Below are 16,175 nucleotides of genomic sequence, written 5' to 3' on the forward strand. Positions count from 1 at the left end.
ATGTATACCTACGTAACAAACCTGCACGTTCTGCACATGTATCCCAGAACTTAAAGTAAAATAAAAATAAAACAAAACAAAATAAAATAAAATAAAATTACGGTGCTTGCTACACATTCTGCTGGATCTCGTTTTATTTAATGCACAAAGAAGAAACACACACGTCACAATCTCACAACTCCATTGCCTCTCAAATCATAAGGGTTTTAGTCCGTGCAATGGAAAACATTATTCTGCTCCTAGTCACCGCTTTGGACACTAGGACTCTTCTGATATGCCACAGGATAACTGTCCAAGCCAGATTCTACCACAAACGGTAGACACAATCACACTAAATTCCGAAAACCAATAGAAAATCCTGAGCGATGCATTCAACCAGGCCGAAAGTAGTAGGAGCAGAGGACGCAGGCCTTGGGAATTGCTGGGCTCCTGCAGGGTGCTGGGTTACCTCTCCTCTGAGTGAGCAGGAAAGTGCTGGAAGCTGAAGGAAGCTGACAGGATTTAAAACAGTGGTTCCGAAACATTTGCACGTGGTGTTCTTAAAAATATTGAGGAGACACGAGCTTTCGTTTATGTGTCTCTCCATGTTTAACATAAGACACCCAAACAAAGGAATTTTAAAAATAGGAATACAAAGCAACCATTCCATTCCATTAGTCATGGGGGTGCCAGGAAGCTCCACTTGGGAGACAGTGAGAGTGAAAAGGCAATTTTTTTCTTAGTATTTTTGTCACAGATATCCCAAAGGAGGCTGGGGGCGCCCACAGGAGTCCTCAGGGAGGCTGAGGTCAGGGGAAGGATGGGGAGCCCAGATGCTGTTTTGCATATGGCTGTGAGAGAGGCCTACAGACACCCAGGTGGAGACATCACAGACAGACTGGAAACATGAAATGGCATTAAGAGGGAAGTCTCAGCTGGAGGTAAGCATTTAGGGGTTGTCCACACAGAGGTGAACTGAGGATGGAGTGTGAAGAGGTGAGAGAAGAGGCCCCAGACTGGGAGCAGGAAAAGGTGGCACCAGAAGGGTGACGTGGAGGTGGAGGGCAGCTGGGGATGGGAGAGGATGGCACTCAGTGTATGCCCTGACCTGAATGTGCCACGTCTGTGCCCTGCTATCTAGTCGGTGAGCTGTTTGCAGAACTCTGGCTTTTGGATGCAAACAGCTCATCAGGACCGCCATGCCTGGATGGTGGGGAAACCACTCCTTTCCCGTGAGCAGGCTCCTGTCCTCCCTTGTGTCTCCCCTGAGTAGGGAGGTGTCCTGCTCATTCTTGCAGGGACTTCAACAGAAAGATGACCTTGCTTGTGGGGAAAGGAATGGAGGTGCCTGAGACAATGCCTGGAGCCCCAGCTGTTCCCTGTTCCCCACATCCTGCTCTCCCCTAAATGGGGTTGAGCTCCCAGCCCCCCTACCCCCATGGATCTCAGTGGCCCCTGCGAGCTTCTCCCAGGAGAGTGGAGATGTAAGGTAACTGGGAGGACTGTCCAGGCCCCCAGGGGCGCCTCTGGTGAATGTCCATCCTGTTACTCCCTAGAAAAATCCCTCCACATAGAAGAGAGCAAGGAGGGCTGCCAGCTGAGTGCGTGACCGCGGGGGAGACCACTCACCTGCTCAGAGCCCCAGTTTCCACATGAGAAATTAGATCCATCCTGATGGTTTCTGGAAGTTAGAAACATGCAGTGGCAGTTGAAGGGCTTCTCAGTTCTGACCTCGGGACACACGTGGCCCCTTCCTTCGGGACTGCCAGTGCCATATCCACTGGCTTGGTCATCTGGGTTCATGGTTCACACCCACCTTTCCAGGCTGCGGTTCCCTCCTGTTCCAACAGATCCAACAGAAGGACCCCGTAGTGGAGGAGTGAGGGTGTACCTGGACACCAGCGCAAGATGGGAGAGGCCCTTGATTTCCCTGACACCAGTTTGGAGCAGAGGGCCTGGCAGGAAGGTTTTGTTTTTGCACAGGGCCACAGAGCAAGGTAGGAGGGGCATCTTCAGATACTCTCAACGGGAACTCGTCATTCACACCAAATTGTGTTCTGACCTCCACCGCCATTCATTCCATTCATTCATTCATCCACTCAACAAATAAGGAGCAGCTGCGTTCCAGGCGTTGGTTGTGGCTGTGGCAGGGTGCAGGGAGCAGAAGGACGCGGTGAGACGGTGCATGCGCGCGCAATCAGACCTGGGTTAGCAGGGTGCATCTTTGCGGTCCCTAGACCAAGCCACCTGCCCAGACCCAGTATCTCGGGCGCGTCCCGGACGCCGTGGATTGGCATCTGCCGCCCCCTGCCGGCGGCGCGCTGTACTGCGGACACTGAGCTCGCCCAACGGGTGCACTGTGGGTGGAAGACCCTGACTCTGCTCTTCAAACCTCAAAGGGCAGTTTCTTCTCATTGATGAAGGGGCTGGCTGCTGTCTTAAGCATATAAAAAGGAGGGCCATGCCTCTGAGGAGTGAACCGGGTTGTCTCATAGATCCGCTTAGGTTTGATTCAGAGCATCTCCAGCGCTCCTGTCCCTGGTGCATTGTAGAGACAGGAGCTGGACGGGCCTGGGGACCTGCGGACCCAGTGTCCCCTGTCCATACCCTTACATATTTCACAGACGAGGAGGGACCGGGAAAAGGGCTTTGCACGTTCAGGGAGAGTTAGGGATAAGACTATGCATGGGGCCCTCATCCCCTGACTTTCAACCCAGGGCTCCTCCCATAACCCTGGAGTCCTCAAGGAAACCCTGGGACAGCCTGATGCTCCTCCTGGGAGGACTGAGCTGGGGACCAGGGCCGGGGTAGGGGGGTCCTTGTGTGGCTATGGTCCTTCCAGTCCCTGTGAGCTTGGCTATGACCCGAGTTAATGACCTTGAGAAAGCTCTGAATCCTTTAGGCAAATGTAAGTTGGGTTATAAGCTACAAGAGCAGAAAAACTAAAGGGAGGCGAGGAAGCAGGCTTTCTGGAGGGTCTGGCAAATGCAGAACCCAGGCCTCTGTACGACAGAGCCAGGCCCAGGTGAGTGGTGTGGTTTGCTGGTTCGGGTCCTGGATCTCCTCATGTGAACTCCACGTTTCCTTCTCTACATCTGGGAGGTGACCAGGCTGGGCCTGACCTTGTTTATTGGGCTAAGGGCACTGCCCCTTATTAAAATGCAAATTCCTCAGGAAGGCAAGACTTCGAATTATTAAGTTACTGGTAGAAATTTTTAAATACATTTCTTCAAAAAGATGTGCTAAGGAGATTAGAAGAAGCTGGGAGACACGGGCTGATCAGCGATTATTGTCCCCAGGTAGCTGACTTGCGCATTTCAGGTGGGGTGGTGGAGGTGGGCTCTGTGGGAACCACATGCTGGGTACAGGCTGCCAGGGAGGACCTGATATCTGGGAGCAGGTGACAAGGCCTCTCATCCTGACAAACTGTGGGAGGTGCATAGCTGAGGAGAGAGGAGGGAGTGAAGGGAGTGGGGCCAGGTCCAGTGTCCCAGGACTTTGTTAGGACAGACAGTGGACTGTGTTTCCAGCTTCCCACAGCAGAACATGGCTGTTATTAATCTCTCCCTTTCCAAACAATGACATGGAGGCACACAGAGACTGAGGGGTAGGGTGAGTCAACGGCTCATTTTTGCCAGCTGGTGGGATAATTTCTCTTAGAGAATGAACTAACTATGTTTAGGAGAGTAACTAAGACGGTAGAAGGCATAGTCCAGAGGACATGGGCTGGGCAAAGAGAACCCAGAAACAGTGAAGCAGCCCTGCCAAAGAGTAGGGACTCTGCTGCCTGGGACAGAGGAGAGACCACGAGAGAGGGAGCCATGGAAGAGAGGGAGCCAGGCCCATGGCCTTGGTCAGCAGAAAAGGCTGTGGGACTTTCAGGTGTCCAAGTTTTACAATTACTTTTAATTTATTTGTGCACATACCCACTTAGATACATCATTTCATTTAAATACACACGTGTGGTGGCATAACATTTAAAAAACTTACTTATTTTAAATAATTTTTAGATAATAATTTCTTCTTTTCTTCCTTGCCTTCTTCTCTCCCTGCTGCTTTTTGCTTCCAGGGTTACTCATGTCAAAAACATTGTGGATATCCCTTTCCAGTTTCCTATTGACTTGTATATTATCTTACAGCATTTCTCCCCATTCAGCTGTCCCTAGTAGAAATCCATAGGCTAACCCGGTACCGCCAATTCATAGTCTTTAATGGCTGAATAATAACCCACAGCGGGAATGTGCTACCATGATTGATCCAGCCATCTGCCTACTAACGGGCGTTCACTTTCTTTCCAGATTTTTGCCATTGGAATAACTTTGCATTCAATGTCTCATGCATAAATATGCCTTTATCTACTGGTGCTGTTATTTCTTTGGGACAGTCCAAAATCTTATGATACATGTTAAAACATATGCGCATTTTGGAAAGTTAAAATCTCTAGCAGTAGAGCTTTCCAAAAAGGCTGTGTTACTTGCATTCCCACCAGCAATACCTGAGGGCACCATCTTCCTTGGGTTGCCACTCAGTGGATGTTATCACTTTTTGTATTTTTCCTAGTATAATTCATATAAAGTGATATTTCATTCTTTTAAAATGTTAATGTCCCTAGTAATTTTGAGCATCCCTTCACAGTTGTTAGCTGTTCAGATTTGCTCCTCTGGAAATTTCTTTTCTTATCCTTTCTCCATTTTGACTTTTCTTATCAATATGGTAGAGCTCTTATATATTACAGATATTAACTCTCTGTCATCTCATTACAAATATTTGTTCCTGATTTATCATGTGTTTATAATGTCTTTTGCCATATGAAAATCTGTTATTCTTTTGTGAAAATTTTTAGTTAGAAATAGTTACAGACTTAGGAAATTGTAAAAGTAAATACAGAATCCTGTGTACCCTTCGCCTACCTGCCACATTTGTGATATCTTATGTAGCTAAGTCACTAATGTTACATCTGCACAACTATGGATAGCAGTACATTGTCACAACCAGAAAACTGATGTGGGTGCATTAGTGTTAATTAGGCTATAGACCTTATTTAGTTTTTACTATTTTTTGGGGGACAGAGTCTCGCTGTGTTGCCCAGGCTGGAGTGCAGTGGCTCGATCTCGGCTTACTGCAACCTCTGCCTCCCAGGTTCAAGTGATTCTCCTGCCTCAGTCTCCCAAGTGGCTGGGATTACAGGCACCTGCCACTGTGCCAGACTAATTTTTGTATTTTTAGTAAAGACGGGATTTTGTTATGTTGACCAGGCTGGTCTTGAACTCCTGACTTCAGGTGATCCGTCCACCTTGGCCTCCCAAAGTGCTGGGATTACAGGCGTGAGCCACCGCACCCTGCAAGTTTTCACCATTTTTTAAAAGCTGCAGTTGTGTGCATGGTGTGTGTGTGCGTGTATGTGTGTGTTTGCGTATGTGTAGTTCTCTGCAAACACAGAGAACTACAGTAGTTCTATGTAGTTTCATCATGAGTGTAAATTTATGTAACCACCCCCACAATCAAGATACAGCAGTGCCCATCACCACAAAACAGCTGGTGCTACCCTATCTGTTCATGCCTACACCTAACCACACTCCTCCTTTTTATCCCTTGGTCTCCGCTAATCTGCTCTCCATATCTATGGTTTAGTTACTTTGAGAATGTTTTGTAAATGGAATGTTATGCTATATGACCTTTTGATATTGTTTTTTTTCCCACCTCATCCATATGTAGTATATCACAGCCGACATTTTGTTTGTAAGGGGTTTTAATTGTAGGAAGGAGGACCCTGGGGGAATGAGGCTATTCCGTCTTGGCTGGAACTGGAAACCAGTTTTTCATGTTTATGTACTCAAATATACATGTCTTTTATTTTACAGCTTCTGGCTTCCAGACTTGGTTAGGAAGTTCTCTATGACCGCTAAATAGTAGATGTAGTTTCTTAGATTTTTCTTGCATTTATTTATTATTTTGGTTTTTTTTACATTTGAGTTTTTGCTCAAGTTGGATTTGTTTTTTTCTTTTTGAGATGGAGTTTCATTCTGTCGCCTAGGCTGGAGTGCAGTGGCACAATCTCAGTTCACTGCAACCTCCGCCTCCTGGATTCAAGCGATTCTCCTGCCTCAGACTCTCAAGTATCTGGGACTACAGGCCTGCACCACCATGCCTGGCTAATTTTGTATTTTTAGTAGAGGCAGGGTTTCACCATGTTGGTCAGGCTGGTCTTGAACTCCTGACCTCAGGTGATCTGCTGGCCTCGGCCTCCCAAAGTGCTGGGATTACAGGTGTGTGCCACTGTGCCTGGCTGGATTTTTTATCTAGTGTAAGATGGAGAGTCATTCAAAAATATGTTGTTTCTAAAATTATGTGCACTATAGTTGTGCTTCTCAAACTTTAACGTCTGCTTCTGAATAGCCCAAGGCTCCACATTTTTGAGAAGCTCCTTGTAATCCTGCAGCTGCTGGTCCACAGGCTGCAGTTTGAGGAGCATGTTTTCATATAGTTTCTTGCCTTGGTCGCATGTTCTTCGTCTTTAATAAAAGTGTACTTCTTGCTTATCATTGCTCTGTGCAAATGGTATTTTGAAGGAAAGAAAGTTTCAAGAAGAATGAGCTTCAAGGTATCGCCCTTTTGGTAATCTCCTCTAGTTTCTTGGTTTTAAATCCATTTATATGCTATAATCTCCAATTTTTTAAATCCCCAGTCTGTATTTCTCCGTGGAACCATGGACTTGTACACTCAATTTCCTATGAGGCATCTCAACTTGGACTTCAAACAGTGCTCCACATCTCAGCTTGTCCCAAACGGAGTTCCAGGTCTTATCACTCCCTACAGTTGCTCCTGACTGTCTCTCCAACTTTACAAATGGTAGCCCTATTTTTCCAGGTAAGAAAGAAGCCGTGATATCCACCATGGTTCCCCTGTTATGCTCACAATCCATGCCCAGTCTATGAGCAAATGCGGGGCACTCAGCCTTAGCGCATGTCCAGAATCTGACCACTTCCCTGCTGCCACCCGACTAAGCCACCACTGGCTCTTACTGGCAACGTCCTCGGAAATTATTTCCAGCCTCTGCCTCAACAGTCAATGTAGACACTAAAGTGATCCTTTCATGTGTCATTGTTCTCAAAACCCTGCCATGGGTCCCCCATTACTCAGAGCAAAAGCCAAGGTCCTTTCCAGACCCTACAGGGACCCTGTTACTTCTCTAACCTTATCACCTTCATCTGTTCAAAGCGCACTATCCAGACATCCAGGAGCATCAGGGTGTTGCAGGATTGGTTCCTCTGAGGGTTGAGAGGGAGGGATGAGCTGCAGGCCCCTTTCTTTGGCTTGGAGATGGCCATCTTCTTTGTGTCTTCACCCATCTTTCCTGTACGTATACCTCTGTGTCCAGATTTCCTCTTATAACGATGCCAGTCATACTGCATTAGGGCTCACCCTGATGGCTTCATTGTAACTAGTTACCTCTGTCCAGACCCTATCTCCAAATAAAGTTGCATTCTGAAGTCCTGAGTATTAGGACTTCCACATCTGAATTTTGAGGGAGCACAATTTAACCTGTAACACCATCTCACATACTCTAGATTTTGGTTATTTTGTTTGTTTTCTGCCTCTACTTATCAGAGTGTAGGCTGCATGAAAGAAGGCATTTTTTTGCATGTCTTATAGACTCTTTTGTCACCCAGACATAGGGAACAGAAAAGAAATGAAAGAAAAGTCACACAGATGTGATGAGTTGGAAATTCAGAAATTTGGAGCTAGAACCAGGAGAACTTGGAGTCCAGGGGAGATGTAAATCCCTAGGATTCGGAGGAATCTTGCGAAGGCTTCTGTCTTCCTGCAGAATCTAGGGTGGGCATTTGAGGGAATGTTGCCTCTATCTTAGGGGCAGTACCTAGCGCAGCTGGGATCTGAAGCTGATTCCCTGGGTCCGGAGCTTCCCTCCAGCATGTTCTCAACTCTCTGGGTAAAGAGCTCTGTCTCTGTCTCTCTCTTTCGCTCCCCCCACCCAGTCAGAAACCCCACACGGGGAAGACTTGCACAACGCCTGTGAGAAAATGAAGGCATGAGTTTGTGTTTTGGGTAATTTTAGGTAAATCCCCTGCATCCCTTCCCTGGGGATCAAGATCAAACCTAAGCTTGGATGAAGTGTGCCACAGATGACAACAGGCAGGGCGTGGGGAAGAGGCTGGACAGCTCCGAGAGAAGGATCTGGAAATTCGGAGGCCCATCCTTGAGTGGGTGGCCAACGGCGGCTCTGAGGACCTCGAGTAGTCGCGTGAGCAGTTTATTTCCCACCTGGTCAGAAGAGTGGGGCTCCCTCATTTCTGAAGTGGATTTATCTACGTTAGTAGACACTGAAAATTTAACATGCTGTTTGCAGAACATTTTATGTAACTGTATTGTTACAACAATAACAGATTAAATCTGTTAAAAAAAATCCAGAATCCCACTATCCTAACAAATCAACCGTTTGTGTACATCTAAATATAGCGTGGTTGTAATTTTTTACTTCTGTTTGTCACTTATCAGCTTTTTAAACAAAATTTTGTTAAGCAGTCATCATAATTGTCCCTCTGGAGGGTTGTGCCAGGTCCCTTCGTGTTGACATATCATGATGTCGCCGCGTCCTCACTGGACGTTTCACTACAGCGCGTTGTCATGAAAGTGAAGGCTATCAGCAACATGCACGTATCTTCATGGATTCAGCCTTTCCCTTTGGGGAGGACTATTGATTTATGCAAACCATCTAGCAATGAAATTACTTAGAAGACTTTATGGCTATTTAAGCATTACTGGCAAATTATTTTCCCTAATTGTTTTTTAAGAACATTACTATTATGGTTAATGTGCAATTAGGGTTGTTCCACCATATCCTTGCCAAGTGTCAAGTGCTTGCTTTCTGCAAACCGTCTGTTGGAGGCTCTCCTCCCACACGGTCTGCAGCCAAATGGGGATGACACTGGGCTGGGTGCTCTGAGCCAGTTTTGGTATCTGCTCTGTACCTGTTTCCCTACCAGAAAGGTGCTGCTGCCTTAGGACTCCATCCCGCTTCTTCCAAGGCCACTAATATCAAGTAGTGATTTCACTGCAGCCACTGTTTTTCTGACCATGCAACTCTAATCAACTGCTCAGATAAAAAACATTTTCCATTCCTCTAGTCTGAGGAAAGTAACAGTTTATGCCTCCTTTGGTCTCTCCTGATTTCGTCTTGGTGCTTGGAGTTTGCAGGGGGACACTCAGCTTGTCTTTGATGTCTGTTCAGGTGCTTTCTCAATGGGAATTGTTTGTTCTTTATCTTTTAAGGAATTTCAAGAGCTTGACAAAAATTATCTGAGAGTAAAATGTGTGTTCCTAGATTGGAAGCAGAGAAAAAAAGTCACAGTATCACCACATCATTTTAGCATCCATTGGTGTCATTGAAGGGCAAGAAAATGAACTTTGATGAGAAAGAAGTAGTTATCCTGGTTAATAACTGACTTGGGGCACTAGACTCCTCCGCTGCTGAGAAGTGGTCCCAGTTCCAGGGCTGGGTATTTGAAATCTTGAGCTGGACTCTGACATCTTGGTCATCCACCCTCCATGGCCATGCCTGTCTCCCAGGGCTGTCTGTCAGGGCTCCCTGAAGTCCTTTTCTCCAGGAACACAGACCCATACCTGTTCCCCATCACTGACATGACATGGTGTCTGGGACTCGCACTGCTTCTGTCACTTGTCTAGGAAGTGGCTGATTGAAGCCTCTCCTCAGGAGTGTCTCCTGGAAGAGAGACTATGGAGCCTACGCAGCTCAGGACGTCACCCTCCAGACTGAATTTCTCTGGCCTCCACACACCCAGTACACATCTCCCTTGGGGGCTGTGGTGGTGACTTGTATGTGTCAACTTGACCAGGCCATCGAGTGCCCAGACATTTGGTCTATGATTAGGTTGGGTGTTTTAGATGTGATTCAAGTTGACACTGGTGGACTGCAGGCAGCAGATTCCCTCCCCAATGTGAATGGAGGCCTGAATGGAACAAAATGGTGGCTTCTACCCGGAGCAAGAGAATTCTTCCTGCGTGATGGCCTTCAAACCGAAAGGTCGGCTTCTTTCTGCCTTCAGACTTGAACAGAAACATCAACTCTTCCCGATTCTCAAGCCTACTGACTTTCAGACTGGAGCTTACATCACTGGCTTCTCTGGGTCTCCGGACTGCCCCAACCCGCAAAGCTTAGAACTTCTCAGCCACCATAATCACGTGAGCCAATTATCTATCTATCTATCTATCTATCTATCTATCTATCTATCTATCTATCATCTGTCTCTATCATGTATCTATTTATCTATCTATTAATCTGTCTCTATTATCTATCACCATCTATCTATATCTATTCTATCTATCTATCTATCTATCTATCTATCTATCTATCTATCTATCTAACTATCTATCTATCATCTATCTATCTATTTCTGTCTGTCTGTCTATCCATCCATCCATCTATCCATCCTGTTGGTTCTATATCTCTGGAGACCCCTAACACAGAGGCCGTTCTTCTCATGTTGACAGTGTCTGCTCCTAGGGAGTCAATGTGAACAGTATTGCAGCTTATTGTTTGCTTAGTTAGGTCCCAAAACTGGCCCCCAGCCATTTTGAGGATTGAGGGGCAGTATATACCTGTGGTAGGAGCAAGTACATATGGGCTGGCCAACTCTTGAGTGGGCAAAGTGTCTGAGTGGCAGGTGGCTGCTCTGAAGGAAAACAGGACCAGGAAATTTGGGAAGGAACAGACTCAGTGATGCCCCAGGGGCAGGGGCAGAGTTGAGAGCAGGAGTGGACCATGGCCAACCAAACCCCCAAACTCACAGCAAAACATTAAGACAAATGAAAGATTCAACTAGAGGGTGCCAATGTCTACCCAGGAGGAGATGTGAGAAAGACTGATGAGGAACAATACTCAAAGAAATGATGAGTAATAACAATACACTAGAATCTGTCAAGAGACACTGAGCCTCCTCCTGAAAAAACCGCAGAGTTTCAGGGGCGATACATAAGAAAACACCACGTGCACACATCTCACTGAGATGGGAGACCATGGAATCGAGGAGAAGGCTCTAGAAGCCTCTAGTGAAAAACATCTTCCACCTTTAGAGGAACAAGAGATTCCTCCCAACATTATACTTCCCAACAACAAAGCTGAAGGAGTGTTTTCTTCAAATGTTGATGGAAATGAACTTTGAACCTATAATTTTATATCAGATAAATTTTCATTTATAACTTAGAAAATTATTATCACTATTATTTTCACTATGTTGCCCAGGCTGGTCTCAAACTCCTGGGCTTGAGTGATTTCCCTGCCTCAGCCTCCCAAGAAGCTGAGAGCACAGGCGTATGCCACCACACCTGGCTAAATTTTTGTTTATGTATGACAGCAAAATTAAAATGTTTTCAGGAATATAAGAACTTAGATGATTTACTGCCCTGAGGGCCTCTGGGGCAACCCTTGGGCAAGAGGGAGCATGTTGGAAGACATTTATTCATTCTTTTTTCCATTCATTGATTCAAACATTTTCGAGTACTTAGCATTATGAGACATTCTATTAGGTGCTAAAGATAAATCAGTAAACAAAGCAGACAAAATACTTTGCCCCGTTGAGTTTACATCCTGGGGTAGGAAAAGACGGTAAACATCGTAAGTGAGCCGAACTGTGTGCCAGCTGGGGAGAAGCCATAGGGGAAACAAATAGGGAAGGGTGGGTGTTGGGTGAGCCTGTGTTTTGGGCAGGGACCACGTAGAGACCTGGGACAGAACATTCCAGGAGGCCAGTGCAAAAGGAAAGCAGGAAAAACAAATGAAAAGAAAGCATGCCGTGAAGCTGCCACCTCTGTGGTGCCTTAAAATACAGCCTGACCCGTAGATAGTGGCAACCCCTGTTCAGGATTCGAAACCTTTGCCTTAGAAGGCCCTGGTGTTAAGTGCAGAGGGCAGAGGAGAGTTGAATTCTGAATGCCTCAGTGCTGAACCACTGTCTGGCCTCTACAGAGTCCGGGGCATGCCCAGGATTGGAAGTTGGGGTCCGTAGGAACTGGGGTGGGATAGGTGAGAGTTCCCAAAGGACCCAAGTCACCTTCACTACTGAAGGTCAGCCGTGAGGTGGACAATTCTCTCCAAGTCTCACAGGTAGGATGCAAACACCAGCAGTGCTCTCTTCATAGAGGTTTGTGAGAATTAAATCATAAAATACCAGCAGAGTCCGACACCTGGGAAATAATAAGAGATGTGTATTCTCATCATTGTTGTGTGGGGTCAGAGGCTGCCTGGGTCTGCCTTTCAGCTTCCTTGACCAGGGATGCTGGGGAGGTTGGTTAACCCCAGTTCCTTCATTGTAAGTGGGTTAATGCTAGTGCTCACCCAGGAGGATTGCTTTTTGGATTAAGCGATTTAATACCTGCAGACATGAGTGGAGCCTGGCACAGGATGAAAGCACTTTTGGTGGATTTTGTTATTACGAGCAGGGCAGGGCCTGTGTCAGATTCGTTTTTGTATCCACAACTTTAGAACTGACCTGGGGGCTAAAGTGATGCTCAGTGAAGTTTTTCTGAATGGATTTGTATCAAATAGAAATCGATCCAAAGCTGGGCCAGCAGTGGACACGTTATTTTTGCCTACCCAAAGAACCTCCCCAGTTTCGAGACTGGCCCTGTCTTTTTGGGAAGCATCCTGCTTCCTGCTTTGCTCCCCTGTCTTTCTTACAGAAGCCGCCATATTCCTTCTTGACCCTACTGGCTGCCTGGTCACAGCTGGTTAGCCCAGCTGGGCACGTGACCCAGCTGGAGGCTCTCCTTCCAATCCTTCTCCTTACCATTTTTATATCATCTTTTCTTTTTTTTCTTTCTTTTTTTTTTCTTTAAGAGACAGGGTCTCGCTGTGTTGCCCAGGCTGGACTCAAACTCCTGGGCTCAAGTGATCCTCCCACCTCAGCCTCCTGAGTATCTGGGACTACAGACATGAGCCACTGCACCTGGCTTAAGTTCTTTAAATTATATTTTATATTTCATCAAAGTAATACATGTACATGATTTGAAAGGTCAAATACTCTAGACTTTAACTAAAACCAGCAGTCATCTGCTTTATCCGTACCCATTCCAAATTCTTATTCCTCCGTGGCAATCACTTTCAACTTTTTGAGGACTTACCTGTCCTTTATCTCCCTATTCCTAAACAATAAATTTCTTTTGCAGTGTTTGGTTTCCTAGGTTGGGTGTTATCTGCTATCTCTGTGGTGGAGGTGAAGATTTAGGTCTCTTGCATAACTTCACATGCATAACTCATACTTCCCCTGGTCCCACAATGCTGATACAGTTTTATCACAGAATTTAGAATAATAGCTAGTTGATACGGTTAGGCTTTGTGTCCCCACCCAAATCTCATCTTGAATTGTAATCCCCAGTTGTTGAGGGAAGAACCTGGTGGGAAGTGACTGGATCATGGGGGCAGTTTCCCCCGCTGCTGTTCTCATGATAGTGAGTGAGTTCTCACGAAAGCTGATGGTTTCATAAGTGTTTGGCAAGTTCTTCCTTTGCTCACTCTTCTCTCTCCTGCCACCTTGTGAAGAAGGTCCTTGCTTCCTCTTTGCCTTCCACCACAATTGTAAGTTTCCTGAGGTCTCCCCAGCCATGCAGAACTGTAAGCCAATTAAACTTCTTTCCTTTCTAAATTACCCAGTCTTTGATATTTCTTTATAGCAGTGTGAAAACAGGCTAATACACTAGTGATTACATTTCTAGTAGGCAAACATTGTTTGCAGCTCTGACATGTAGAGTACTGTAATTATATTTTTGTTTTTGTACAAGTTTTCATTTCCAGAAGTCAGTAATTCCCTTGCTATTGTGTTTACACAGATTCCTGGGTACTCAGAGCAGAGACTGTTAAATATGTACCAACCACATCTGTCCTCTTCTTCTGGGCATATGGCTTGACTACATTTCCTAGCTTTCTTGCAGGTAAATGTGACTGTGTAACAAACTCTTTTCCAGTGAAATGTGAGCAGAAGTGATGAGGGACACTTCCAAGCCAAGGTGTTCGTAGTGGCATGATTTATTTAGTCTCTGCTCTAACTTCCCACCGGCAACATGCTAGATGTGGCCCAGACCTTGTTTTGGCAATGATGAAGGCCTTGGCAGCAGAACACAGCTCAGGGGAAGCTATGTCACTACTGTTTCCATCCTGCCAACCTGGAATGCTCAACTTGACCTGTTATATGAGAGAGAAATGCATTTTTTCACTCTTTGAGGTTCTGCATCTTGGGGTCTTTTTGTTACAGCAGCTTAGCTTCACCTTCACAAAAGTTAGTTCCTTGAAGCAGGAAGGTGCCATAACTGAAGTGATTAATGTGTGATTGTGGCATAGCAGTCTGGTGATTGTTGGTGAGCAAACATATTGCAGTCTGGAAAGCTAATGCAATCTGCATTAGTCAGGGTTTTCCAGAGAAACAGAATCAACAGCATGTGTACATATAGAGGGGATTTATTTTAAAGAATTGGCTCATTTCATTGTGGAGGGTTGATGCATCCAAAATCTGATGGATGAGGCCGGCAGGGTGGGGACCCAGGGAAGAGCGCACGCTACAGTTCAAGTCCAAAAGCCATCTGCTGCTGAACTCCCTCTTGCTCGAGGGAGGTCAGTCTTTTGTTCTCTTTAGGCCTTCAGCTGGTTGGATGAGGCCCACTCCCATGAGATGTCAACCTGCTTTAGCCAAAGTCTGCAGATTTAATGTCAATTGCATCCAAAGACACCCTCACAGAAACATCTGCATAATGTTTGACCACATATCTGGGCACTGTGGCCTGGCCAATTTGACACATGAAATTAACCATCACACTAGCACTAATTCCTCTTGAACTGAAAAATCTCTCTTCAGTACGTTCAAAACACAGCAGGTTTTGTGGCAGATATTGCCGGTCATGGAGGCGTCTCATCTGGAGGTCTCTGCCTTCCAGCTCCCGTGTGGAGTGGCTGCTCTCTAGGCCTTCTGAAAACTGCCTTCCTGGGACTTCTGTCTTTCAGTATCTTGGGAAATTCCTTAGCCTCTTCCCTGGATTTGCGCCTTGATTCATGCAACTTCCATCTTCTTTTTTGGTTTATTTTCTTAATTTTGGTGATTTGCTGAGAAAATTTTGAAAATATTTTCTGCTAGTTTGTGGCTTTAAAAAAAATTCTCTTCATAATGTCTTTACAAGAGCAGAAGTTTTTAATTTTCGTGAAGATCAATTTATCAGTCTTTGCTTTTATAGATCATGCCTATGCCGTGTCTAAGTAATTTTTGCCTAATCCCAAATCAAAAAGATTTGTTCTTGTATTTTCTTGTAGAAGTACAATAGTTTTAGGCTTTACATTTATGTCTGTGGTTAACTTGAAGTTCATTTTGTATATGGTGTAACCCATGAATTAAAGTTTCTTTCCTCCCGTCTTTCCTTCCTTTCTTTCTCCCTTCCTCCCTTCCTTCCTTTGCATGTGTGTTACCTGTGAAATCTCCAGTTATTTCAGATCTATTTTTAAAAAAGACTTTCTGTTCTCCACTCCCATCTGAATGCCTCTTATTTCTTGCCTTTTTGCACTCTCCAGAACCTCCCATACTATGTTGCATAGAAGTGGTGAGAGTGGAATTCTTATCTTGTTCCTGGTCTTAGGGGAAGCATTTGGTCTTTTATCAGTATGATGTTAGCTGTGGGTTGTTTGTACATGCCATTTATAAGGTTGAGGAAGTTCCCTTCTAGTTCTAGTTTGCTGAGAATCTTTAGCAGGAATCAATGCTGGATTTTGTCAGATGTTTTTCAGCATGCAATGAGACGACCATATGGATTTTTCTTTCTATCTAATAATATGGTGAATTACATTGCTTGATTTTTCTAATTTTACATCAAACTTGCACTGAGCCTAAATTGGTTATGATTTATTATCTTTTTATATGTTGTTAATTTCAATTTGCTAAAATTTTAAGGATTTTTCTACTTGTGTGAATGAAATATATTGTAATTTTCCTTTTTTGGAATGTATATGTGGGGTGTTCATATCAAAATAATTCTGGTCTTTCATAATGGCTTAGAAAATGTTCTTTACTCTTCATTTTTCTGGCAAAGTTCATGTAGAATTGGTTTAATTTCTTCTTTAAATATTTGATAGAATTTCCTAATGGAGCTACCTGGGCCTGGGGTTTTCTTCTTGGGCTGTTTTT

Source organism: Mandrillus leucophaeus, unplaced genomic scaffold (assembly GCF_000951045.1).
Source record: "Mandrillus leucophaeus isolate KB7577 unplaced genomic scaffold, Mleu.le_1.0 Scaffold248, whole genome shotgun sequence".
Taxonomy (NCBI): domain Eukaryota; kingdom Metazoa; phylum Chordata; class Mammalia; order Primates; family Cercopithecidae; genus Mandrillus; species Mandrillus leucophaeus.